The 25,804-nt window shown below is 37.9% G+C and overlaps 1 protein-coding gene across 11 annotated transcripts in view; it reads right to left on the bottom strand.

Moving 5' to 3' along the window:
- Nucleotides 1–25,804, bottom strand: part of LOC147349347 (uncharacterized) — a 690,773-nt gene that overhangs the window by 225,452 nt on the left and 439,517 nt on the right. Inside the window, exon 7 of one of the 11 annotated variants that reach the window (XR_015150403.1) lies at nucleotides 6,254–7,041. The exons of the other annotated variants lie outside the window; for them this stretch is intronic. The gene's annotated coding sequence lies outside the window, so the exon portion shown is untranslated. Of the gene's footprint in view, nucleotides 1–6,253; nucleotides 7,042–25,804 lie in introns of those variants that run through there. 11 annotated transcript variants of the gene reach the window in all.

Raw genomic sequence — 25,804 nt, 5'->3', positions numbered from 1 at the left:
GTTCACATACTGTTGAAGCCTGGCTTGGAGAATTTTGAGCGTTACTTTACTAGCGTGTGAGATGAGTGCAATTGTGCAGTAGTTTGGACATTCTTTGGCATTGCCTTTCTTTGGGATTGGAATGAAAACTGACCTTTTCCAGTCCTGTGGCCACCGCTCAGTTTTCCAAATTTGCTGGCATATTGAGTGCAGCACTTTCACAGCATCATGTTTTACGATTTGAATTAGTTCAACTGGAATTCCATCATCTCCACTAGCTGTGTCCATACTGATGCTTCCTAAGGCCCACTTCACTTCACATTCCAGGATGTCTGGCTCTAGGTGAGTGATCACACCACTGTGGTTATCTGGGTCATTAACATCATTTTTGTATAGTTCATCTGTGTATTCTTGCCACCTCTTCTTCATATCTTCTGCTTCTGTTAGGTCCATACTGTTTCTCTTCTTTATTGGGTCCATCTTTGCATGAAATGTTCCCTTGGTATCTCTAATTTTCTTGAAGAGATCTCTAGTCTTTCCCATTTTATTGTTTTCCTCTATTTCTTTGCATTGATCACTTAGGATGGCTTTCTTGTCTCTCTATGCTATTGTTTGGAACTCTGAATTCAGAAAGGTATATCTTTCCTGCAAGGAGATCCAACCAGTCCATTCTGAAGATCAGCCCTGGGATTTCTTTGGAAGGAATGATGCTAAAGCTGAAACTCCAGTACTTTGGCCACCTCATGCGAAGAGTTGACTCATTGGAAAAGACTCTGATGCTGGAAGGGATTGGGGGCAGGAAGGGAAGGGGACGACAGAGGATGAGATGGCTGGATGGCATCACTGACTTGATGGACGTTAGTCTGAGTGAACTTCAGGAGTTGGTGATGGACAGGGAGGCCTGGTGTGCTGCGATTCATGGGGTCGCAAAGAGTCAGACACGACTGAGCGACTGATCTGATCTGATCTGATATCTTTCCTTTCTCCTTTGCCTTTTGCTTCTCTTCTTTTCTCAGCTATTTGTAAGGCCTCCTCAGACAACCATTTTGCCTTTTTGCATTTCTTTTTCTTGGGAATGGTTTTGATCACTTCCTCCTGTACAATGTTACAAATCTCTCTTCACACTTCTTCAGGCACTGTTTCTATCAGATCTAATCCCTTGAATCTACTTGTCATTTCCACTTTATAATTGTAAGGGTCATCCCTTACAATTTAGGTCATCCCTGAATGACCTAGTGGTTTTCCCTACTTTCTTCAATAGCCAGTTAGAATGGCTATTATTAAAAGGATAAGAAATAGCAAATTGTTGGTGAGGATGTAGAGAAGAGGAAATTCTTGTTCACTGTTGGTAGGAATTTAAGTTGATACAATAACTATGGAAAACAGCATGAAATTTTCTAAAAAGTTAAAAATAGAGTTGTAATATGATGTAACAATTCCACTTTTGGGTATTTCTCTGAAAAATACAAAATCACTATTTGAAAGATGTCTAGCACTGCCACGTTCATTGCACATTTACAAAAGTAGACAAGGCATGAAAACAGCATTGTGTTCACTGATGAAAAATTGATAAAGAAAATATAGTCTCTCTCTACATATACACAATGGAATATCATTCAGCCATAAAAATGAGGAAATTTTGCCATTTGAGACAACATGAATGAACCCTGAGGGCATTATGCTAAGTAAAATAAGATAGAGAAAGGCAAATACTATATTATCTCATTTATTTGTGGAATCTTAAAAAAATATAATACTCATAGATATATCAGAAGCTCATCCACAAAGAATTATTCTCACATGCACATGGAACATAATCTAGGGTAGACCATTTGTGGTAGGCCACAAAACAAGTCTTAACAAATTCTAGAAGATTGAAATTGTAGTAAGTATCTTCTCTGATCATAATGGCATGAAACTAGAAATCAATAACAAGAGGTAAACTGGAGCATTCACAAAAAATGAAAATTAATCAACACTCTGCTGAACATCCAATGTATCAAATGAAATGAAAAAGGAAACTGAGACCAAAGTTACCAGAAGAAAGGAAATAAAGTTTAGAATAGGAATAAATGAAACAGAGAATAGGAAATCAGTAGAAAAAATTAATCAAATTAATGGTTGGTTCTTTGAAAAGATAAACAAAATTGTCAAAGCTTTAAGCTAGACTAACCAAGGAGAAAAGAGAAAGGACTCAAATGAATAAAATTATAAATGAAAAAGGAGACATTACAACAGATAACATGGAAATTCAAAGATTATAGAAGGCTACTATGAACAGTTATATGCCAACAAACTGTACAACCTAGAAGAAATGGAAAAAAAATTAGAAACATACAACTTAATAAGATTAAATCAGGAAGAAATAGTAAATCTGAATAGATTAAATACAAGGAAGGAAATTAAACCAGTAATCAAAACTTTGCCAACAAAGAAAAACTCAAGATCAAATGGCTTCACTGGTGAACTTAATCAAATATTTAAAGAAAAATTAAACCAGTCCTTCTCAAACTCTTCTAAAATTTCAAAGAGAAGGGGACATTCCTAAACCTATTTTAGAAGGCCAGGATCATACTGATTTCACCAGAGACTCCCTGGTGGCTCAGATGTAATGCAGGCTCCTGCAATGCAGGAGACCCCAGTTTGATGCCTGAATTGGGAACATCCCCTGGAGAAGGAAATGGCAACATACTCCAGTATTCTTGCCTGGAGAATCCCATGGACAGAGGAGCCTGGTGGGCCACAGTCCATGGCATCACAAAGAGTTAGACATGACTGAGCAACTAACACACATACTAATACCAAAACCAGAAAAGGATGATACAAGAAAAGAAAAGCATGGCTCAATGCCGCTGATGAGTACAGATACAAAAGTTCTCAATAAAAATCTAGCAAACCAAATCCTGAAGCACATTAAAAGGATTAACCATCATGATCAAGTAAGATCTATCTATGGGGTGCAAGGATATTTCAACACATGTGCGTGCTAAGTCAGTTCAGTTCTGTCTGGCTCATTGCAACCGCTTGGACTGTAGCCCACCAGGTTCCTCTGTCCATGGGATTCTCCAGGTAAGAACCCACTCTCCACGTGGGTTGCTATGGCCTCCTCCAGGGGACTATTTCGACCCAGGCATTGAACCCACAACTCTTATGTCTCCTGAATTGGCAGGTGGGTTCTTGACCACTAGTGCTACCTGGAAAGCCCCATATTTCCACATATGCAAATCAACGGATGTGACACTTCACATCTCTTTAACAGAATGAAAGAAAAGGATCATGGTAATCTTAATCGATACAGAAAAAGCATTTGACAAAACTTAACATCCATTCACAATTTTAAAAAAGACAACTTACAAATTAGGCATAGAAGGAAAATACATTAACATAATAAAGACTATATATTACAAGGCCACAGTTAACATCCTATTCAATGGTGAAAGGTTAAAACTTTTCCTCTAAGATCAGGAATAGACAAGGGTTCTCACTCTCACCATTCCTATTTGACATCGAAGTCCTAGCTAGAGCAATCAGGCAAGAAAAAGAAGTGAAAATCAGAATTGAAAAGGGACGCAAAACTGTCTTTATTTGCAGATGACATAATTTTATATGTAGAAAACCCTAAAGATTACCTCCCCCCAAAACTGTTATATTTAATCAATGAATTCAGTAAAGTTTACAGGATACAAGATAACATATAAAAATTCATGATTTTCTGATACACTAACTATACATTTTGTGAAAAACAAATAAAGAAATCTATTTCATTTATAATATTATCAAAAACAATAAAATACTTAAAAATAAATTTAACTAAGAAAGTGAAAGATCTCTACTCCAAAAACTACAATATACTAGTGAAAGTAATCAAAGAAGACATAAGGAAATGAGAAAGTATTTCATATTCATGGATTGGAACACTTAAAATTTTTAAAATGTCAATACTACTAAAAGCCACCTATAGATTCAATGCAATATCAATATTACAATGATATTTATTATAGAAGTAGAAAAAACACTCCTCAAACTTATATGGAACCACAAAAGATCCTGAATAGCCAAAGAGATTCTGAGAAAGAAGAACAGAGCAGGAGATATCAGACTTCCTGATTTCAGGATATACAAAAAGGTACGGTCATCAAAACAGAATGGGGCTAACATAGAAACGAATAGATCACTGGAAGAAAATCAAGAGCCCAGAAATCAACCTAAGCGTGCACGGTCAGCTAACATTTGACAAGGGAAGTGGAGAAAATACAGACTTATTAATATACAGTACTAGGGAAATTGGATATTTAAATGTAGAAGAACAAAACCGGACCCACATCTTATACTACTCACAAAAATTAACTAAACATGCATCAAAGACTATAATGTAAGACCTGAAACCATGAAACCCTTAGTATAAAACACTGGAATAAAACTCCTTGACATGAGTATTGTTAATGATCTTTTGGATATGACACCTAAAGCATAAACAATAAAAAAAAAGTGGAACTGCATCAAGCCATAAAGCTTATACACAGAGAAAAACATCTTCAAGGTGAAAAGACAACCTACGGAATGGGAAAAAATATTTGTAAACTTTAAATCTGATATACATATACATACAGCTTAATAGCAAATAAACAAATAATTTAAAAATGAGCCACGAGCTGAATAGACATTTTTCCAAAAAAGATATATGAGTGGTCAATAGTTACATGCTCAATCAACATCACTAGTCATAAGGGAAAGGGAAATCAAAGCTACATCACACCTGTTAGAATGGCAATTATCAAAAAGATTAAAGATAACAAATGTTGAAGTGGAGTAGAGAGAAAATCCTTGCATATGGTTGGTGGGATTATAAATTGGCACAGTCACTATGGAAAGCAGGAGCTTCCCTGATGGCCCAGTGATACAAAATCTGACTGTAATGCAGGAACCACAAGAGACTGCATGGAGCTGTGGGCTCAATTCCGGGGGTCAGGAAGATCCCCTGGAGGAGGGCATGGCGACCCACTTCAGTATTCTTGCCTGGAAAATCCCATGGACAGAGGAGCCTGTTGGACCATGGGATCACAAAGAGTTGTACAGGACTGAAGTGACTTAGCACACACACACACAGAAAGCAGTATGGAGGATCCTTAAAAAATTACAAATAGAAATACCATATGACCTAGCAATCCCACATCTAGGCGCATATCCAAAGGAAATGAAAACATTAACTCAAAAACATATCTGCAATCCTATGCTCACAGAAGCATTGTTTTTAATGATCAAGACATGGAAACTTTCTCAGTATCCACCAATGGATGAATAAAGAATTCGTGGTATATTTATAGCTACAACTGAATATGATTTAACCATTAAAAAGTGAAGAAATCCTACTATTTGCGACAATATGGATGGACCTTGAAGGCATTATGCTAGGTGATAGGTCAAAGATAAATACTGTATGATCTCACTTCTGTGTGGAATCTTAAAAAAGAAAAGAATAAAAAAAAAATTAACTCATAGGAAGAGATCAGACTTGTGGTTACTAGAGGTAGAGGGTGGAGGAAGGTGGTCAAAAGTTCCTTGCAGTTATAAGATACTTAAATACTAGGGATGTAATGGACACGTGGTGATTATAGCTAATGTTGCAGGAGGACATATACGAAAGATATTAGGAGAGTAACTCCTAAGAGTTCTCATCACAAGAAAATTTCTCATTTTTGCTTTATTTAAAACTGTTCCTATATTTAAAAGATGTATGTTAGCTCATAATCATCTCAGAATACATGTAAATTAGACCATCTAGCTATATGCCTACCCACTCCAGTGTTCTTGCCTGCAGAACCCCAGTGACGGGGAGCCTGGTGGGCTGCCGTCTATGGGGTCACATAGAGTCGGACACGACTGAAACAACTTAGCAGCAGCAGCAGCAGCAGCTATATGCCTTAAATTTCTACTGTGACCTGCATTGATTATTTCTCAATAAAACTGGAGAACAGAAAAGCAAAAATGAATATCTACATACAGAAAACAGATTAGTGGTTCAGAGGCAGGGGGGATGGGAATGAGGGAATCGGCAAAGTGGATGAAGGTGGTCAGAAGGTACAAACTTTCAGTTATAAGGTAAATAAGTTGCAGATAAATAATGTATAGCACGGTGACTATAGTTAGTGATAGTGCACTGTATACTTTGTTAAGAGAGTAAATCTTACAAGTTTTTACCCCAGGAAGAAAATTTTAGCTATGTGTGGTGATAGATGATAACTGTTTTGATAATCATTTTGCAATATATACATATATTAAATCATTACTTTGTATACATAAAACTGGTATATGATAGCATATGTCAATCATATCTCAATTTTTAAAAAGAAAAGAAAGGTTAGATTTGGTTTTAAACATAAAGAGTTGGGTGTGAAAATGGGATACTTGGAGGTATTCAACAGGCAACTAAAAATGCAGGAAAAAATGCAGGATATCTATCAGCTTGTCAGGGCATCAGGTCTGAACATATAGATATGAAAAGAAACCTGATAAGTGAATTCAACCAAGATGACCTTAATGTTCCCCTAAGCCTAACTAAACTTTAGACAGATTTCTTTTAGTCTAAATACTCTAACTTCATTTTTCTTAGAGCATTTACTTTAGAAAATGTGTAATTGTAAATTATTGGTCTGGCCCATCAAGAGGTAAATTTTCTCCCAGCCTCTTGCTAGTTTTATAACCCAGGAAAGTCTTGTTCAAGGACCTGGGAGCCATCTCTTTGAAATGTAATCTTCAAGAAAGATAGTGTTTTTATTCCTCAGTCTCTATGGGAGGGTATGAGCCTAACTTCAATAAGCACCAGTCAGCAAACACAGATGGTCTATACACATTGATCAACCTCCCCCTAGTACTCTTTTCTATGAGTTTTCCACAAGCTCACCCCACTGCTTTAAGCTCTCTTGCCTTTTGTCTCAGCAGAGTTGAGTTCAATATCTCTCATCTATTGCAAAGGTTTTGAATAAAGTCTTCCTTTTCTGTTTAACTTATCCAGTACAGTTTTGCAGTTTTTCTTTGTCACATCCATCAGAGTCATGGGAGTATCTGAAATACCCAAGAAAGACAATGAGAAAATGAAGGACAATTATGTAAACTGGGGAAACTCAACCATTTAATTATAGGACTGGAAAAGGAACTGAAGAAGTAGGAAGAAAACGCAGAATATATAAAACAGAATTTAAAGGCCAAGAGAATTTCAAGAAGGGATATGTCAACAGTATCAGTTTTGCATTAAGATATGGAAAATTGATTAGTGAAAAAATGAATAAAAAGCAATTAGACAAAATTAGTAGGAGATGTATTGATGTTTTTTCTAACATCTTTACTGAATGTACACTGTGTGCCATGAGAGTTTTAAAGTTTGGGTTTCAAAGGTGAGTGAGACAAGCAAGATCCCTGCTCTCATACAACTTACATAAAGTTGGAAAAGACAAAAAAATAAAATAAAATGACAACACTAATAATAAAAGAAATATCAGAAATGATAGATGCTATCCAGGAATTTGAAGAGAATGCTCCACTAGAAAGTGACTCAAAAAATATTTTTATTTTTGATTGGTTTGGCCTCTCTGAAGAAGGGGTAATATGGCTGTGATCCGACTTACTGGGAGGAGCCAGCCATAAAAAACTGACATGCTATGGCCAAGATCCTATTGCAGGAACAACTTGGTTAAGTTCAAAGATGCAGAGGGTGGCTATAGTGCAGTGAATGAGCCTGAGAACTGTATGAGATGAGATTTACAGAGACCATAAAATTGCAGACCAGAGTATGGTATTGGGATTTTATTTTCAGTGTGAAGTGAAGCCAGTGGAGGGTTTAAGCATGAGTGACATCATCAAGTTTATGTTTTAAAAGGATAACTCTGACAACTTTATGGAGACTGAATTTTAGAGATGCATGATGGGAAGTGAGAGATCCTTTAGGACTCTGAAGCCCTCCAGGCTAGAAACTGTAGTGGCTTGCACCAGGGTTCATGAAATAAGCAGTTTCAATAAAAAAAGAGAGGCCAGGAGTCAGATTTGTGTTAGAGGAAGTAAAGATGGGTGATGTGGGAGCAGGGACAACAGATATCATCTCTTCTTACATGCTTTGAATGTGAGATTTGGAGGCCAGAAGTGAGAAGCATTAAAAATCTTTTTCATGTAAAGGAATAATGGGATTTTCAGAAGAGGAAAAACAAATGGATGTAAAGGAGAAAATGAGTTTACTGCAGAAGGAAATGGTTTAACTTTTGAAACAGAAAGAGCAAGAATAAAGAAAGCTGTTCCAAAGAATGTAGATGATTCTTGGAGTGTTGTAAACCTTTCTGTAGTTTAATAAATGAACAAGAACTCCTTCCTTTCTTTCCCTTCTACTTTGGAAGAAGAAAATACAAAATGGGTAAGATAAGTAACAATGGAATATAAAGCCTAGCAAATGTTAATTTGTACTGCTAGAACCTTAGTTATTCTGGAACTTTGCAGATTAGCATCAGTGACTACATCCTGTTTGAGCTGTCACTGAACCTTCTCTATGGATCTCAGAGGAACTGCACAAGAAAATCACAATGTAAGAGGACCAGAGTGAAAATAAAGTAAAATAAAACTCACTGCTGCTGCTACTGTAACCACTACTCCTACTACTACTACTGATAATAAAAACAAGAATTAACTGTTACAGATTGAGAAATTCCGAAAGATCTCCCTTCTGAATAGAACTGGTTTATTGAAAAAGGCCTAAAAAGACTGTACCTTTACTAAAAAAGGAAACCAGTGAAATTCTGAAGGTGTTTCTGAATATGAAATTTATGCTGGAAAGTAATTCAGAGCATGTGACCCAACTCTTCACTAATGTGTCCTCCTAGCTCCTCAACTAACTTAAGAGTAAAGATTATGAATACAATGGCCAGAGGGGAATTCTTCTTTTTCCATAATCTATTTTAAAAAAACTTTCAAAAATAGGAGAATCTCTAGCAGTTGCAATAGCAACTATAGCCCACAGGATGAAAACATTTTTTTGCCTTGGTGCCCCTAAAAGACAAGGCATGTTGAGCTTTGATATTTTTGTTAGAAGATATTCCCTCAAACGGAATTGATCTCTCAGTGCTTTTTATTGTCACTCTAATAGATACTTTCTGGGAAGCTAGACTAAGAGGTAAAATATTTTGGTGGCATTATATGAACATATTATCATTGTCATTCATTTCTGAAATCACATCATGATAATGATTCCTTATCAGGTATACCTTTTGTTTCAAGATCACTAAGTTCTGCCAGATTTCCAGTATGTAGGATTTATAGTTGTGTTACTGACAAGGAGTAGAGAGATGTTCATAGTAGCTTAGAGGTTGGACCAGAATATCACCAATATCTCTTAGAGTTCCAAGATTATATGAAGTTTGTGCTTCCTATGAGAAGCAAAGGACTATGAACCTGTGTCATCTTAGCTTCTAAGCTAAACTCACAAGGCCTGACTCCTCGGAAGATATTGTAAGTTGGGGGCAGAGGGTGTGCGTGGGGGGAATGTTTACAGTACTCGAAGCACAGTCTGCTGCTTGATCTTTGAAGCTCCCAAGATATCTAGATGATTATTTCCTTCCATCATAAGCTTATGAAAGGTGAATTTTTGTGGCCTGGGGATTGGTGTGAGTTTCATTCACAGCCTGCTTTGCTGTACTCCCTTTAAGAGCAGAAAGTATATATGTCATCTTTAATTGGAACTCCCAGACAGAAATGATGCCATCAGGGAACTTAAAATATGTGGCCATTTGAATTACCCTGCAGACCAACCATATTGCTATAAAGCAAATAATTTACATTTAAATAACTTATCTGCATTCACCTAATTTAAAAGTAATCTTTATTTTTTCTCAACTAATCCCCAAACTTATGGACTAGTTTGATCATATTTGTGCAATAAAATTGAAATTTTCAGATATGGTAGGTAATCAATTTTAGTCACCTCATCTGCGTTTCCAATCTCATTACAGATTGCAATTTTCAGTGCAGATTACATGATGACCCATCAGTGGCTTTGTTGTTTCTGAATTACCGATTCCTTGCCTACTGCCAGATAAGAACAAAGCCTATGCATCAGCCTGACAGCTTGCAAACAGAAAATGGGCTTGTAGGATTGGATTTAAATCCCAGGTGTAGGGGATAATTACCACATCACTCATGCAGTAACTGAAAAATGGTATTTCAACAAGAAAAATTACATTCCTTTTATAGTGCCAACAGAAATCATTATTTGAGGCTTCACACTGATTCACTGTATCATTACATGTGCACTGTACTCATTAAATGTAATGTTTGTTGCAACATAAAAAAGTTATTGTTTTTGGTACTTTGGTGGAGCAGGTAGCTTAAATTTAAGGTTTGTGGAACCTTGATGGTGTAGAGGTCGTTTGGACTCTAATATATACCATGCAAGAGAAATGACAACCCAGACGCAGAGCTTTCCAACCGGCTCCTATTACAGGAGGCGTGGATGGATAGTATGAAAGAAAATGGAGTATAAATCTTTTGTTTCAAAAACCCCAACCATTTAACCCTACAGTCTGTCCAGAGGAAGAGGACAAATAATGATTCAAATCTTCTTGACAGAGCGATGCTGCAGAGTGCATATTTTACCATTAGCTTTGAAATCATTGAAGCTCAACACACACTTTCTAAAGGACGGAAGGATGGAGACCGTATTCGTTTGAAAAATCGTTAAAGAAAACAGTGGCAGATATACTGGAAATGCACTCCTCACGCTGGCGTTTGGTCCGTCAGCCACGAGGCTGCAGTTGTTTCTCAATGATTGTGCAAGCAGCACAATAATGAGAGAGATGGGCGGATCATCTGTACAAGCAGAAGGCTATGTGTGAACCGCTGAGAGCAGCAACCCAAGCTGTATTCATTGGAGCCCTAGTTATGTTTATGGCCAACTGGCTTTCTCATGAAGATGATCAGAATAGTACAAAAGAGGACATACCCTCAGATATGCTGTGTCTCTGCACACACTCCAAGGGGAGGCACTGATGATAGATAGATAGACAAATGATAGGATTTTAGGTGTCAGCTCACAGCTTCTCTGCCTTGAATTCATAAATTAATGTAATGAGCCTAACTTTCTTTCCACGGGTAGAGAATAAGACACTTTGTGGAGAGGCTTAAAGTGGAAGCGTGAAGAGCTGAAATGTCTTTCTAATTCTCTATTCCTCTCATCTGTATAGTCTTTTTGTCTTGACAATCTCTTTAGAGAGGCTAAGGGCTTACCAATGCTGATGCAGGCTGTGTGTGTGGAAATCATGCAAGGTTTTCTAATTTCTTTCCAAGTCTGGGAAGATACTGCCAGCAACAAACTTAATTTTCTGAGTGCTAGTTCCTATCCACTTGTTTTCCAGGAGAAAATGCAGCTATCAAACTTTAAAGTGGTATGTATATACAGATATGCTACCTGCCCTCAAAGAGCGTATAGCCTATTTCAAAAAGAGGGATGTGGGAAATATATATACACAATAACAAAAGGTTAAAAGTCTCAGGGGCTGAATAACAGGGTCACAGGTCCTACAATAGAGGCAGTAACCCAGGTGAAGGAGGGTGTATGCAGGAGGAGGAACAGTAAGGGAGACAGCCTTTAAATGAACCAGGGAGACCCGAGGGAGCTCCAATAATAAAACCTTCTTTCACGATAAGACCACAAGGTACTATGCTACTCTCCTAGACATAAGTTTTCAAAGATGGAAACTGGCAATGTTGCTGGTACTTACCAAGCATTCAAAACACATTAATCTGACCCTTAATCACGATAAAAGTAAACATTTATGTATGTGCACATTTTATGTAAGGCATGGTGCATAGCCCTTAAGCCAATTTATCTCAGTTAACTCTCAAGCCAATCCTACGAGGTTATTATCACCCCACTTCAAATAGGTGGAATTTGTCACTCTGCCAAGGGACAGAGCCAGGATTTGAACTGAGCATGTCTTTCTACAGAGCCTGTTCTCTTAATCACTCCCTTATATAGTTACAAGATCTTCAAGGCATTATGCTGTAACATTTTGTTTTCATGTATAAAGCTAACATTACCTGAAAAGTAAAAGTTCTAGTTACTCCATCGTGTCCAACTCTTAGTGACCCCACGGACTACAGCCTGCCAGGCTCCTCTGTCCATGGAATTCTCCAGGCAAAAATACTGGACTGGGTTGCCGTTCCCTTCTCCAGGGGATCTTCCTGACCCAGGGATCGAACCCAGGTCTCCTGTACTGAGAGCGGATTCTTTACTGTCTATGCCACCATAGGATTTTCAACACTACCTAGCCCTAGTCATTTGATAACTAAAACACTCATGGCATTGATGGCCATTTTAAAATGATTTGAGGATCCAATTAACAGTCATAACAACACATATCTCAGGTGTGGGTCAAATCAAATTTTCTTTGAAGAGCATACTCTGAGCTTCAGCTATGCACTATTTAAATTCTGTGTTGTTGGTGGCATTTCGTTCTATTTCTTGAAATGCAAAGCATAACCTATTCCACCTACTCAGAAACTCAACAAACTTAAAGAGATAAGTCCCTTTGCAAAGATGCCTTAGAGGAATTTTTTCCCCTAGGCTTATCAGGGAGAACAATGCGCGTTCGATTCTGGATCAGGTGGTCATATTAGAAAATGCATTAAAATGCAGGCTGACAAGACCAAATGCAAAATTACCATTCTATTCTGCTCCTGACAGCGCTGTGGAGAATGGGATTTCTCTGTATTCATGCCATTGGGGCCTTACATGGCATGGTTTAATTGGGGGTCAACATGTGGCTGAACTGCAGATTGTAAGCTGTGTTCGAAATTAAAACTGACCAGACATGAATGCCGTTTCCCACCTGCATAGTCCCTGTAGGGCACAAGCTAAATTTTCCACATGAAGATTCCTGCACCTTCCCAGCACTCCATCTCTGGTCACACTTCCTCTGCAGCTCCTAATTTAGTAAGAAACCAAGCAGCCACATTCATCTAAGAACCCCTGTGCAGGGAGGCTGATCAAACGCCTCCCCTATGTGAATAAATTGGCTGCGCCCAGAGTAAGAAAATCTGCTGTGTATTCTTAAAAGGAATGCGATCAGAGCATGTGTGATTTACAAACTATCCAGTATTTTTATTGCAACATGAAAATAAATGGATTTGGTCCCTATTGCAGCTCAGTTCTTTCTCCCCGGGGCTGGAGGGGTTGCCTGTTTGGCCCTGTGGCATGCCCTCGTGAGAGTGGTGAGAAAGCAGCTGCTTACATTACCTGGGGAGGACTCCCTTTAAAAGCCTCTCTTGCTCTAAAGAGCTTTGCTGCTTCATTTTGTTTTTCCTGAACATGTTAGATTTCGCCCGTTGGTGCTGCCTCCCGCCGCCTCCTTGTTCACTGCTGGGTCGTAGGATGTTTCCATGCTTGGGAAAGGTGCTGGAGAAATTACACGGGGTATCTCACTGTGTGGGAGTCAGCGCAAGGCCAGGAAGACCTCTCAGCATTAGCAACTGCCGCTCCTCCAGCCCGGGAGGCAGGGGTAGGAGAGGGGAGGTGCTACTAACCTCACGCCACGGCCATGCACAAATAAGTGAAATGACTAGCCTGAAGCCACCCAGGAAGGGAAAGCCAAATACAGAGTGAACTTGAACAGAAATCATATGAGTGCTTCCCACACCGCACTGCTGCATCTTTCTTCCTTTGTTAAAAGTGGCAAAATGGATTTACGTTGTTCATGACAGGAAGGAGGTTTTTCTTGCTTCTCATTTCTGATCCCATGGTTAATAACCATTTCCATGATTTTAATGTGCCCCTTTGAAACACTACTGGGGGAATGGGACAATGAAGTCTGTCCCCTTTGGGCAAGGCCAGAACACAGCAAAGGAGACGGAGAAGTCAACTGTCTGCCTGGTGTTTGCAGTGGCAAACGTGGCCATGCACCTTCAAAGAATGTGCTCCACTTTGAATTGTTCAGTGGTCTGAATGTGAGGAAACTGTTGGATCTTTCACAATGAAATACAAATCCTGTTACAGTTTTCAGAATTCTGGGGCAGCCAAGATAGCCATTTCAGACGTATTCACTGCTTAACCAAAGACATGAAATTTACATTTCTGTCCTATCCTTAACTTACTTAAGTCAGATGCTTCATAAGACTCAATCCGAAGAGATTTCTGGCACAGTAGACTATTTCTGAGCTTTCCCTAACTATTCTTAAACTCCAAGGCTCTGTACAATTGCTCCTAGGCTGGCTCTTTCACTTAATATTTATTAATCACTTACCAACAATAAAACCCTATGTTGGGTGCTCAGGGGAAGATAAACAGTACCTGATTCTACTTTCAATCAGTTTATAATCTCATAGAGGTTTTAAGGCTCCCCAACTGGCTACAATGTTGATAGAAAGAGGTCTGAAATACAGACCCTGGAAGACTGGGGTCATTTTTAATGGAGGTGACTAGAGAAAGATTCTTAAAGGAGGTGCCTTTGAGTCAAGTCTTAATGAAAAGGGGAGGATTTTTTGAAGGGCACAGATGAGAAAATGAATTACAGATGGAAGGAAAACAAAAGTGAACTATGCAGCGAGGCTAGAACTAGAACGTAGGTTACATGATCAGCAGTTGGGGAAGGCAGATGCCAATGCTGGCTTGTATTTCGTTTGCTTGTTAATAGGAATGCAGGATGCTCAAGCCTGTTGAAACTGCCGTAAGCAAAGCAATGTTTTAGGAGTGTACATCTGGAACTAGAAGCAGGGGGACCAGTAAAAAGAATAAGCGTTCAAATGAGAGAAGGAGTGTTGGAGAAGGAAAAGAGAAGACCAATGTGAGAGGCATGAGGGCTTGCTGGACTCTGTGCCAGGACACAGCCCACTGAGCCCTGAGCCAGAGTAGATGGTCACGCCTAACAGAAAGCTGGAAGGTAGGAACCAAAGAGGAAGGCAGAGAAAGTGCAGAAAGAGAGGATTCAAATCAGTATTGGGTATTGTAAAGAACCAAAAAAGAAGAGAGTTTTTTTTTTTTTTTTTTTCTTCCTCTCAAATAGAGGTTTGAAGTCAATAACATCAAATGCTGTAAGGTCAATGATAAGAATGATAAATAGCCATTGGAATGCAAAATTGGGAAGTCATTGTTCACTGCCAAGAGAATTTCAGATTACAAACAGTAAGGGGTGAGAGATGGCAGGGGAGTCTGCTCGCAGCTCAGTCTTTAAAATATTTGGGCCTGTAACTTGGACAGGATGTGAGGAAAATAAGCATTAATATGTGGATAATGGCAAAGGGGAAAAGGCATGATTTTTCCTGAGAGCATTTTTTTGCTTTGGTTGTGCCATGAAGCATGTGGGATCTTAGTCCTCAGACTAAGGATCAAGCCTACACACCTTGAATTGGAAGCACAGAGTCTTAACCACTGGACCACCGGGGAAGTCACGCTGGAGACCACTTTGGTGGTAAGAACTTGAAATGGGAATCCCCTTGGATTACAAAAGCAATGGCATTTTATTTGAATTTGTTTTAAGGAAATGTATATTGTTGATTTTAAAAATGATCTACAGGAATGCTTATTACAAGTCTTTATATAATGGTGAAAAATTTGAAGTAACCTAAATGAATTCTGATACATCTGCCACAGAACTTAGGACTACATAGCCCTATGAAGATGTGCTTAAAAGAAAAAAAAAAAAAAAAAAAACCAAACCTCATGACACAAATAAAGAGGAGTTTATCATTTTTGTCAGTTATTAAGTGAGTTAAACAGGTTATAAGGCAATAACCAAAGGTGTGATTTCATTTTTGAATGCAATTATACATACTGCAAGCATACCATACACACACACACACACACACACACATTAAGGGGCTTCTCTGGTGGCTCAGCTGGTAAAGAATCTGCCTGTAGTGCGAGAGACCTGGGTTTGATCCCTGGGTTGGGAAGATCCCCTGGAGAAAGGAAAGGCTACCCACTCCAGTATTCTGGCCTGGAGAATTCCATGGAATGTATAGTCCATGGGGTCACAGAGTAGGACACAACTGTGCGACTTTCACTTATACATTAAGAATATATATATATATATGTATGTATACTATATATAGCCAGATATTTTTGTTTGCCTCATCAAACCCATGTTATACACATCTCTACCTGATTTTCTGCCTCTTGCTTTCTGATATATTTGAATGGCCTTACTAGCTCCCTTTAGCTATAGTAGGGTTAGGACAATGGAAGAATGAGTCAGGAGATTGGAGGGAGTGAAAGGAGAGAGGATTTGTGTATGTAATTCACCAACTCCACCCCAGTGTTGTTACCTTGGTCTCTTCGCCTTCCAAAGTACTCAGTTCCTATCCATGCGGCATTCTTGCCAAAGTTCTTGGCTCTGAGTTCTAGTACTGCTGTTTTCCCTCACACCTTTAGGTTCAGGGCTGATAAAAAAACAGGTAATAGATACGATGCACTATGCCTTATGGTTCCTCTACATCTTGTTCACACTTAAATAATATCTCTTTATTGAACTCTTTAATTTAGGCCAACTTGAGTTTGCCTAATTTTAGTGGGATCTTGCATCATATGTGACATCAATCTTATACAAACTATTTCTTCAACTTGAAAAATTCAAGGTCTGCCTGGAGAAGTTTAATTCATTTAGTCTTGTTTGTGCTGCTAGAAGTTTATACAATTTTAGGGGCCCTCATTAAGAAAAATAATACAAATATTTATATATTTATAAATATTTATATTTATAAATAAAAATATATAAATATTTATATATTTATAAATATAGATCTAGGTATAATAGGTATTTAGAATGAGAAAATAAATGATAACATACTACACATTTTAAAAACTATATTACAAAATTTCCCAAACTGGAAAAAATAGAATAATGTTTTTATTAATCAACCTATTGACACAGCTCTGTAATATGGTTTTGCCAACATTTGTTGCTCATATATTCTTTATTTTTTTTTCTTTTGTTTTGTTTCTTTTGTTTTCTTTCTTTTGTTTCTTTATATGACAACAATTTTGTAATCTTGTTTTCACTAGATAAAACACAAAGATAAGCTGATCTTTCCTCTAGTATGGATGAAAAATATTTTGATAGAAAATTCATTACAGTTCATAACATTATAAGATCATGTCATTTTTTAGGAATGTGAAAATCTGAGAAAAACCTCTCTAATATTATTCATATATATATATATACACATACATATATATATATTCTAAGATTTTAAGGCACTATTGAGTGTATTCCTGGGAGGAGAGAATACACTATTTTTTTCATTTTGGCCACTCAACAATGAGATCAAATCCTCTTAGATTTAAAATTTTATACACCGAATGACTGGAAGAATTTTCCACAGATTAATTTCTTGTTCTGCACATTTTGACTCTTGCTTCTCTTCCTCCATCCACATTCTGATGGTGTCAGTTCCAAAGGAAATGTTCATATCAAGATATGAAGTCTGACCCTGTACCTCTGTGACCCAACCCTGAGTGAGTTGACACTGTATATTAGAGGGATAGCCTAGAACTGATACATACATTGCGATGGCTAGCCATAACTTATCTACACAGGGATATGACTGCAAACCGCAAAAATGTATTCCACTAACCCAAACTATTTCCATGTCTACTTCCTCCAAATCACATTCTAAAAAGGATGTGGCCTCTCCAAGCCCACCTGAACCAAAAGGAAGTGTGTTGGAGGGGATGCTGGAGTAAGAAAAAAAGAAAAATGATCTTAAATATCAATGGGTAAAATATACTGCACAAAACACAAGACCATAAGAACACATTGGAAGAGATCCAGTTGCATGTAACCTCAAGGCCCTGAAGTATAAGCTTCATTAGTAAGTCCACCTCTGGGTTTATTGAAACCACCTCTGTAGATGCCCTCCTTGAGTCTCCTGTCTCCCAGACCTAGCTCCTTACATTCCATACACTATAAGCAGAATCAGTCCCCTATTTCTGTATTCTCATAGTTCCTTGAAGAGTCTTCTTTATAAATACCTTCTTGTATTTGTAGAATTAATGGTTTAAAAACAATTTGTCTATAAGATCTTGATTTTGTCTTAGTTAACAAAGATGTAGAACCTGGCAACTGATGAAACTTTTACCTTTGTGCAGATGTTCAATAAATGTTTTCTTTTAAATTAATAGACTGACTAAATGATATGTGATCAGATAAATAATCGTCAAAAAAGGACACAGAAAAATTCACAGCATGATCATAGAATGGAAAAAATCAACTAAGAGGATTAAACAAATCTTAAAGAAACAGAGCAATGATGCAGTAAAGAAGAGAAAATTAAGTTTTCAAAAGATGCCTTGATCCTTCTCAGAAAGGGAAGGTGGATAAATCATAGCTAAAAGGAAGGGATATAACTGAGATTTAAGTTATAAGAGACCAATCAAAAAAGCCACTGATAGAAGTATATCACGGAGAAGGTCCTGGCACCCCACTCCAGTACTCTTGCCTGGAAACTTCCATGGACGGAGGAGCCTGGTGGGCTGCAGTCCATGGGGTCACTAAGAGTCGGACATGACTGAGCGACTTCACTTTCACTTTTCCCTTTCATGCATTGGAGAAGGAAATGGCAACCCACTCCAGTGTTCTTGCCTGGAGAATCCCAGGGACAGGGGAGCCTGGTGGGCTGCCATCTACAGGGTCTCACAGAGTCAGACACGACTGAAGCGACGCAGCAGCAGCAGCAGCAGTATATCATGTAATCCAAAAGGAGTAAACAATAGATGGTGACAAAGGACTCAAAGCTGTTTTGTAACTAGCTCAAAATCTAATTCTTTTCAGTAATTCTGCTCTTTGCAAAAATCTATTTCGACAATCCAGCCACTATCATTAGACAGAGATTATCAAAATGTTTCAGTAGAGAATTCCATCTCCTGAGCCATTACCAGGAGAACCAAAGTTCTACATCAAACATCTTGACAGCATTATGTGGACCAAACAAAATACATCTGCAGATTCAATCCTGCCCATAGGCAACTGGCATGTAACCTTTATTTCAACACCATTCAACATCTATAAAAATTATGAAGAAGGACTCTGCTCCCTCCCCATCACCTCCAGTGAACTACATTACAGAGCCACAGGTGGGGCCAAGGAAAGCTGGGGAATTGCATTACTGTGAGAAGTTTATTAAACATGTTAATTTGTTTATGTCAGAGTGATATATTCATTATTCTAAAACTAACATGATTAGCCCTTAATAATGGTGACATGTGTCAATAGAGGGGATGCCAAATTAAGAATTGATGGGTTAAGAGAAAAACAATTAAAAAATCAGTCAATTGATGTGATTTGCACAGCGTCTCTGACCAATAAAGGTGGAAAGACAAGTGTATTAATGATAAGGCAAGTTCGCATTTCACCTATTTGTAGCCTGACTCTAATATAGAGCTCTATCCTACCACAGCTAGAATTCTCTCTCCAATTACAAATCCCTTGACTGATAGACACCACCATTCTGCTAGCAGAATGCATCATGCCTTAGCCTGCAGGGAAAAAAGATGTGATTTCATTGTTACACTTATTAGAGAACTAACTCCATTTAACAGCATTATGAACAGAAACTAAGTGCTAAGTGTGTATAGATGACTCCACTAGGCCTTATAAAACAGTCATAGACTAATAGCTTCAAACAAATCCTTCAAAACAAATGTGTAGTCCAGGATTCAAAACAGATACAGAATTCCATCATTAGTGATAAATGTGGTTTTTCAACCTTGTTTCTCAGTCACAAGTAGATGCTTAACAACAGAAGGAGAAATTTTATATAGGCTATAACATGAAATGCTTCCTTTTCATAGGATATTAAATCTCATATGCAAGTAGTATGGACTCTTCTCACCTTTTCATTAAGGTGGAAAAATGACTTAATTGTTTCTATGAAGTGGGGACTCTTATTGAACTTCAGTCTGACTATGCTAAAAAAAAAAAAAACTTATGATGATGAGATTCTTAAATTCACAAAGGAAATTTGTTCTGTGTCTAAGTGTCTTTTCTCAACATGTCTCTCTCTAACTTAAATCTCCTGTTGTTTCAGTTTAATACCATTTATTCTGGTTTGCTCCCCAGTGGCCACACCAACTAAAGGTAACCCTACCTCTGGGAGTGAAAGTGCAGTCCTGGACAGGCAGGTTTATCAAGGCCACTAGTGAAGGAGAGGAGAAAAGAAAATGCCTCGGGTGGTCACAAACAGTCCAAATCCAATATAAATGGCATGACGCATCAGTATTTATAACAAATGGTCTAAACCAATAAACACTCTAAATGTTTCAGTGGGCAAGAATCGGGGATATGAGGAAAGAGAAGTGAGAGACGATATACTATTTATGAGAACATTTGAAATGATTCTCTGAAAATTTCCTATAACTGATTCTTAAATTGATAATTTTTAAGTTCATGGAAAAGACCTTTAAGATGTAAAAGCTTATGAATTCACAGAGTACAATTTAAGCATGACAAATTAATTTCCTTATTGCATAGAATTGTTAGACCATGGACTGGATGAGACTATTCCCAGGTTTCTGGGCTCCCTACCACTTGGTGAATAAATGTGGGTTGACAACAGACTGGTTCCAAATCGGGAAAGGAGTACGTCAAGACTGTATATTGTCACCCTACTTATTTAACCTATAAGCATCATGAGAAACGTTGGGCTGGATGAAGCACAAGCTGGAATCAAGATTGATGGGAGAAATATCAATCACCTCAGATATGCAGATGACACCACCCTTACGGCAGAAAGTGAATAAGAACTAAAGAGCCTCTTGATGAAAGTGAAAGAGGAGAGTGAAAAAGTTGGCGTAAAACTAACATTCAGAAAACTAAGATCATGGCATCTGGTCCCATCACCTCATGGCAAATAAATGGGGAAACATTGGAAACAGTGACAGACTTTATTTTGGGGGGCTCCAAAATCACTGCAGATGGTGACTGCAGCTATGAAATTAAAACATGTTTACTCCTTGGAAGAAAAGTTATAAACAATCTAGACAGCATATTAAAAAGCAGAGACATTACTTTGTCAACAAAGGTCCATCTAGTCAAGGCTATGGTTTTTCCAGTAGTCATGTATGGATATGAGAGTTGGACTATAAAGAAAGCTGAGCACCGAAGAATTGATGCTTTTGAACTGTGGTGTTGGAGAAGACTCTTGAGAGTCCCTTGGACTGCAAGGATATCCATCCATTCCATCCTAAAGGAAATCAGTCCTGAATATTCACTGGAAGGACTGATGCTGAAGCTGAAACTCCAATACTTTGGCCACCTGATGCGAAGAACTGACTCATAGGAAAAGACCCTGATGCTAGGAAAGATTGAAGGTGGGAGGAGAAGGGGACGGCAGAGGATGAGATGATTGGATGGCATCACTGACTCAATGGACATGAGTTTGAATAAACTCTGGGAGTTGGTGATAGACAGGAAGGCATGGTGTGCTTCAATCCATGGGGTCACAAAGAGTCAGACACGACTGAGCAACTGAACTGAACTAAACTGAACTGAAGACTGAAGGAAGACAAGTTTAGGAAGAAAGAGAATAAATTAAATTTGAGATATCATGATATACGCATGTGGCTTCCCAGATGGCTCAGTGGGTAAAAAATCTGCCTATAATGCAGGAGACGAGGGTTCGATCCCTGGGTCAGGAAGATCCTCTAGCGGAGGGCACGGCAACCCACTTCAGAATTCTTGCCTGGAGAATCCCACGGACAGAGGAGTCTGGTGGGCTTTGGGGTTGCAAAGGGTTGAACATGACTGAAGTGACTGAGCACATGCATGCATGAGATACCCACGTGGAGCTATTAGACAACTGGATACCAAAACATGGAGATCAGAAGTCAAGCTTGGGTTGGAGAACTACAGTTGGAAAAACATATATGGAGACGAAGGAGAAAAAAGTAACTGGATAGGTAAGAGAAAAATTTGGACTGGGTTGTGTCATAGGAGTCAGGGAAGAAACGTTTCAAGAAGGCTATGATGGTAACTGTATTGAGTGCTGCCAAAGAGTTGAGTTGGATGAGGAAAGAAATGTTTCTATTATGTTTGAAGATGTGGTATTATTCTATTGACATGCTATGGAAAAATACCTTAACTGTAATTTTTCTTTTTCTTATTTGTAACTTCAGTTTCTCAGCTGTTACCAGCAATGACAACTGATGTCATTTTGTTACGATGAATACCCAGCTTTTTCTTATTGCAAAATATCTCCCGCTGGCCAAAAGAGAATTCACACCTTAGTTAACTGGGTTCTCCAAGGATGCTGACATTATCTATAAAACAGTATTGGCTATTGTTTGCTACCAGTAGGGATGGAAACTTACCACACCTGCTGCCAATGAAATACAAGAGCGGTGCACAACACTGACCTAGCATCTCTGAATATACAGGCAGATCCATCTCCCAGTTGTATTCAGTTTAGAATATGCCATATAAAGCTGCTTGGACACTAAAGTTTATAGAACATACCGAAGCAGTCCTGTCCTCAGAGAATACACTTGTCTTCAGAATGGCTGAACTTAGCATGAGCTCAGCCATCACTATTGGAGAAGGAAATGGCAACCCACTCCAGTATTCTTGCCTGGAAAATCCCATGGACAGAGGAGCCTGGCAGGCTACGTACGGTCCATGGGGTCACAAAAAGTTGGACACGACTGAGTGTCTGAGCATCAGCCATTGCTATAGCTGGCAAACTAGTCCTCTATGCACCATCATTGAGCTTCCGCTCTTTGGGAAGTTCTATCTTAGGGGATTCTCTGTCCTTCTAGTAATCCAGCATCTTTCACTGACCTCCCAGTGCATCAAATTTACATGAACACGGTGGAAGCTCACTGAACTCTTCAGTTTCTTTGCAAATTAAAGGCTACAAATAGGGAGGTTGGAGCATGCACCATTTCACTGGTGTAGGAGCTCTCTCCTTCACTCATTTAAGATACTTTATTACACACATTCACATCACTTCTATGAAGCTTGAAAGGATTCTAATAGAATCATAATAAAAATAAGCCTCAGAGAGGCCAAATAACTTGTCCAAAGGCACACAGTGTTTGAGTGGACAAGGTAAAACTTAAATCCAGACCTAACTGATTTATTTTTAAAAACAGCTTTTTGAAGTACAATTGTCATGAAATATACTGCATATATTTAATGTGTCAATGTTGATAAAATTTAAAAATGTATACCCATGAAACTATCACCACAATTAAGAAAATGAATATATATGTCCCTAACAAACATTTGTTCATGCTCTTTTGTTATACTTCCATTCTACCTCTCCCTGACACCCTAACCCCAGGCAACCAATCACCTACATTCTGTCAGAATAGATTAATTTGCATCTTCTAGGATTTTATACAAATGAATATTTATAGTATGGACTCATTTCTCAATTTTTTTCACTTGGCATTATTTTGAGGTTCATTCACAGCATTTTGTACACTTATATTCTTATTCATTGCTGAATAGCATTCCATTTTATAGATACACCAAAATTTATTTATTCATTCACTGATGGATAGATATTTGGATTATTTCCCATCTGGGGTCATCACAAATAAAGCCACTCTGAATATTAACGTACAATGTGAAGTCTTTGTATGAACATATGCTTTCCTTGGGCGATTCTGTGAGTATATGTTTAACTTTTTTAAAAAACTTCAAAACAGTTTTTCAAAGTAGTTTCTAAGATTTTCCATTCAGTTTGAGAGTGTATGAGAATCCCCCGTTCCTACATACCCTCACCAATATTAAATATAATCTCTATTTTAACTATTTTAAGAGTTTTGTTGTATCTCAGTATGAGCTTCATTTGTGTTTCCTAGTGACTAGTGATGGTGAGCATGGTTTTGCTTGTTTACTTTCTATCAGTGTATCTTTGAAGAAGTGTTGGTTATTTTGTCCTCTTTGTATTGGGCTACTTCTTTTATTATTAAGTTTTGTGTTCTGAATACAGTTTTTCAAATCAGATACATAATTTTCAGATATTTTCTACCATTTTAAAAATGGTATCTTCTAAAGACTTTCATTTTCTTAACAATGTCTTTCAAAGAGTAGGAACTGATCATTTCGATGAAGTACAACTTATCAATGTTTTGTTTCATTGATCATATTTTTTGTTTAATTAAGGAAATCGGCCTAACTCAAGGTCACAAAGATTTCCCTGCACGTGTTATTCTAGAGGTTTTACAGTTTTAGGTTTTACATTTAGGTATACGAGCCATTTGGAACAATTTTTGTTTCCAGCTTAAGGTATGGATTTATGCTTACTTGTTTTGCTTATGAGTATCCTTTGGGGCTTCCCTGGTGGCTCAGTGGTAAAGAACCCACCTGCAATGCAAGAGATGCAGGAGATGCTGGTTCAATCCCTGAGTTGGGAAGATCCCATGGAGGAGGGCATGGCAACCCACGCTAATATACTTGCCTGGAGAATCCCATGGATAGAAGAGCCTGACAGGATACAGTCCATAGGGTCACAAAGAGTCAGACACGACTGAAGCAACTGAGCATGCACGCATCCTTTAGTTCTAGAATAATTTGTTAAAAGATTATCCCTACTCCATTGAATTTTCCTTCAGTGTTTATACATATATATATAGATAGATATATATGGACCTATACTGGACTTTTTATTCTGTTTCTTTGATCTATTTGCCTATATTTAAGTCAGTTCTGCATTGTCTTGATTATTAGCTTTTTATTAAGTTTTGAATTCAGGTATTGTTAATCTCTCAATTTTACTTTTTTATTTTTCTAGGTTGTTTGGGCTAATCAACATCTTTTACATTTCCACTGGACTTGTAGAATCAATTCATTGATTTTCTCAAAAAAAAAAAAATCTGCCAGGATTTTGATTGTGATGGTGTTGAATCTATAGATCAATTTAAGGAAAACTGACATCTCAACAGTATTGAGCCTTCCAATCCATAAAGGTGGTCATTTTTTTCATGTAAGTTCTTTTTAATTTCACTAAGTAGTGTTTTACAGTTTTTGGTTTAGAGGCTTTACATATCTTTTGCCAAATTTGTCCTTAAGTTTCTAATATTTTTGGATGTTATTATAATTGGTATTCTTAATTATAATTTCCTTTTGTTTGTTACCAGTATATAAAAATACAATTAAAATGCTTGATATTATATCCTGAAACCTTGCCAAGATTACTAAATTTTGTCATTTTATATATACTGTACATTTTCTGGAGAAGGCAATGGCACCCCACTCCAGTACTCTTGCCTGGAAAATCCCATGGATGGAGGAGCCTGGTAGGCTGCAGTCCATAGGGTCGCTAAGAGTCAGATATGACTGAGCGACTTCACTTTCACTTTTCACTTTCATGCATTGGAGAAGGAAGTGGCAACCCACTCCAGTGTTCTTGCCTGGAGAATCCCAGGGATGGGGGAGCCTCATGGGCTGCCGTCTATGGGGTCACACAGAGTCGGACACAACTGAAGTGACTTAGCAGCAGCAGTACATTTTCTACAAAGATAATAATGTCTGAGAATAGAGTTTTACTTCTTTCTTTTCAGTTGGAAGCCTCCTATGTCTTTTTCTTGCTTAATGCACCACCTAAACTTGTACTCCTACTTCTTCATTTATTCATTCAACAAATATTTTTTGATTGCCTATTGTGCATGAACCATAGTTACAAGTAAGATGAATTCAGTGTGAATGAGACAAGGAGGGTGAGTACATGTTGTCATGGAATTTACAACAATTATTCAATTGTTTAACAAAATAGATGTATTTAAACGTAAGTCTTAATATAAATAGTGTTAGTCACTCAGTTGTGTCCGACTCTTTGCAACCCCATGGACTGTAGC

The sequence above is a fragment of the Bos grunniens genome, chromosome 21 (genome assembly GCF_055505025.1).
Source record: "Bos grunniens cultivar Pamir isolate PY7600 chromosome 21, Bosgru_T2T1.0, whole genome shotgun sequence".
In the NCBI taxonomy this organism is placed as follows: domain Eukaryota; kingdom Metazoa; phylum Chordata; class Mammalia; order Artiodactyla; family Bovidae; genus Bos; species Bos grunniens.
Note: the sequence above shows the minus strand (reverse complement) of the source record. Positions and strands in the feature narration are given on the sequence as shown.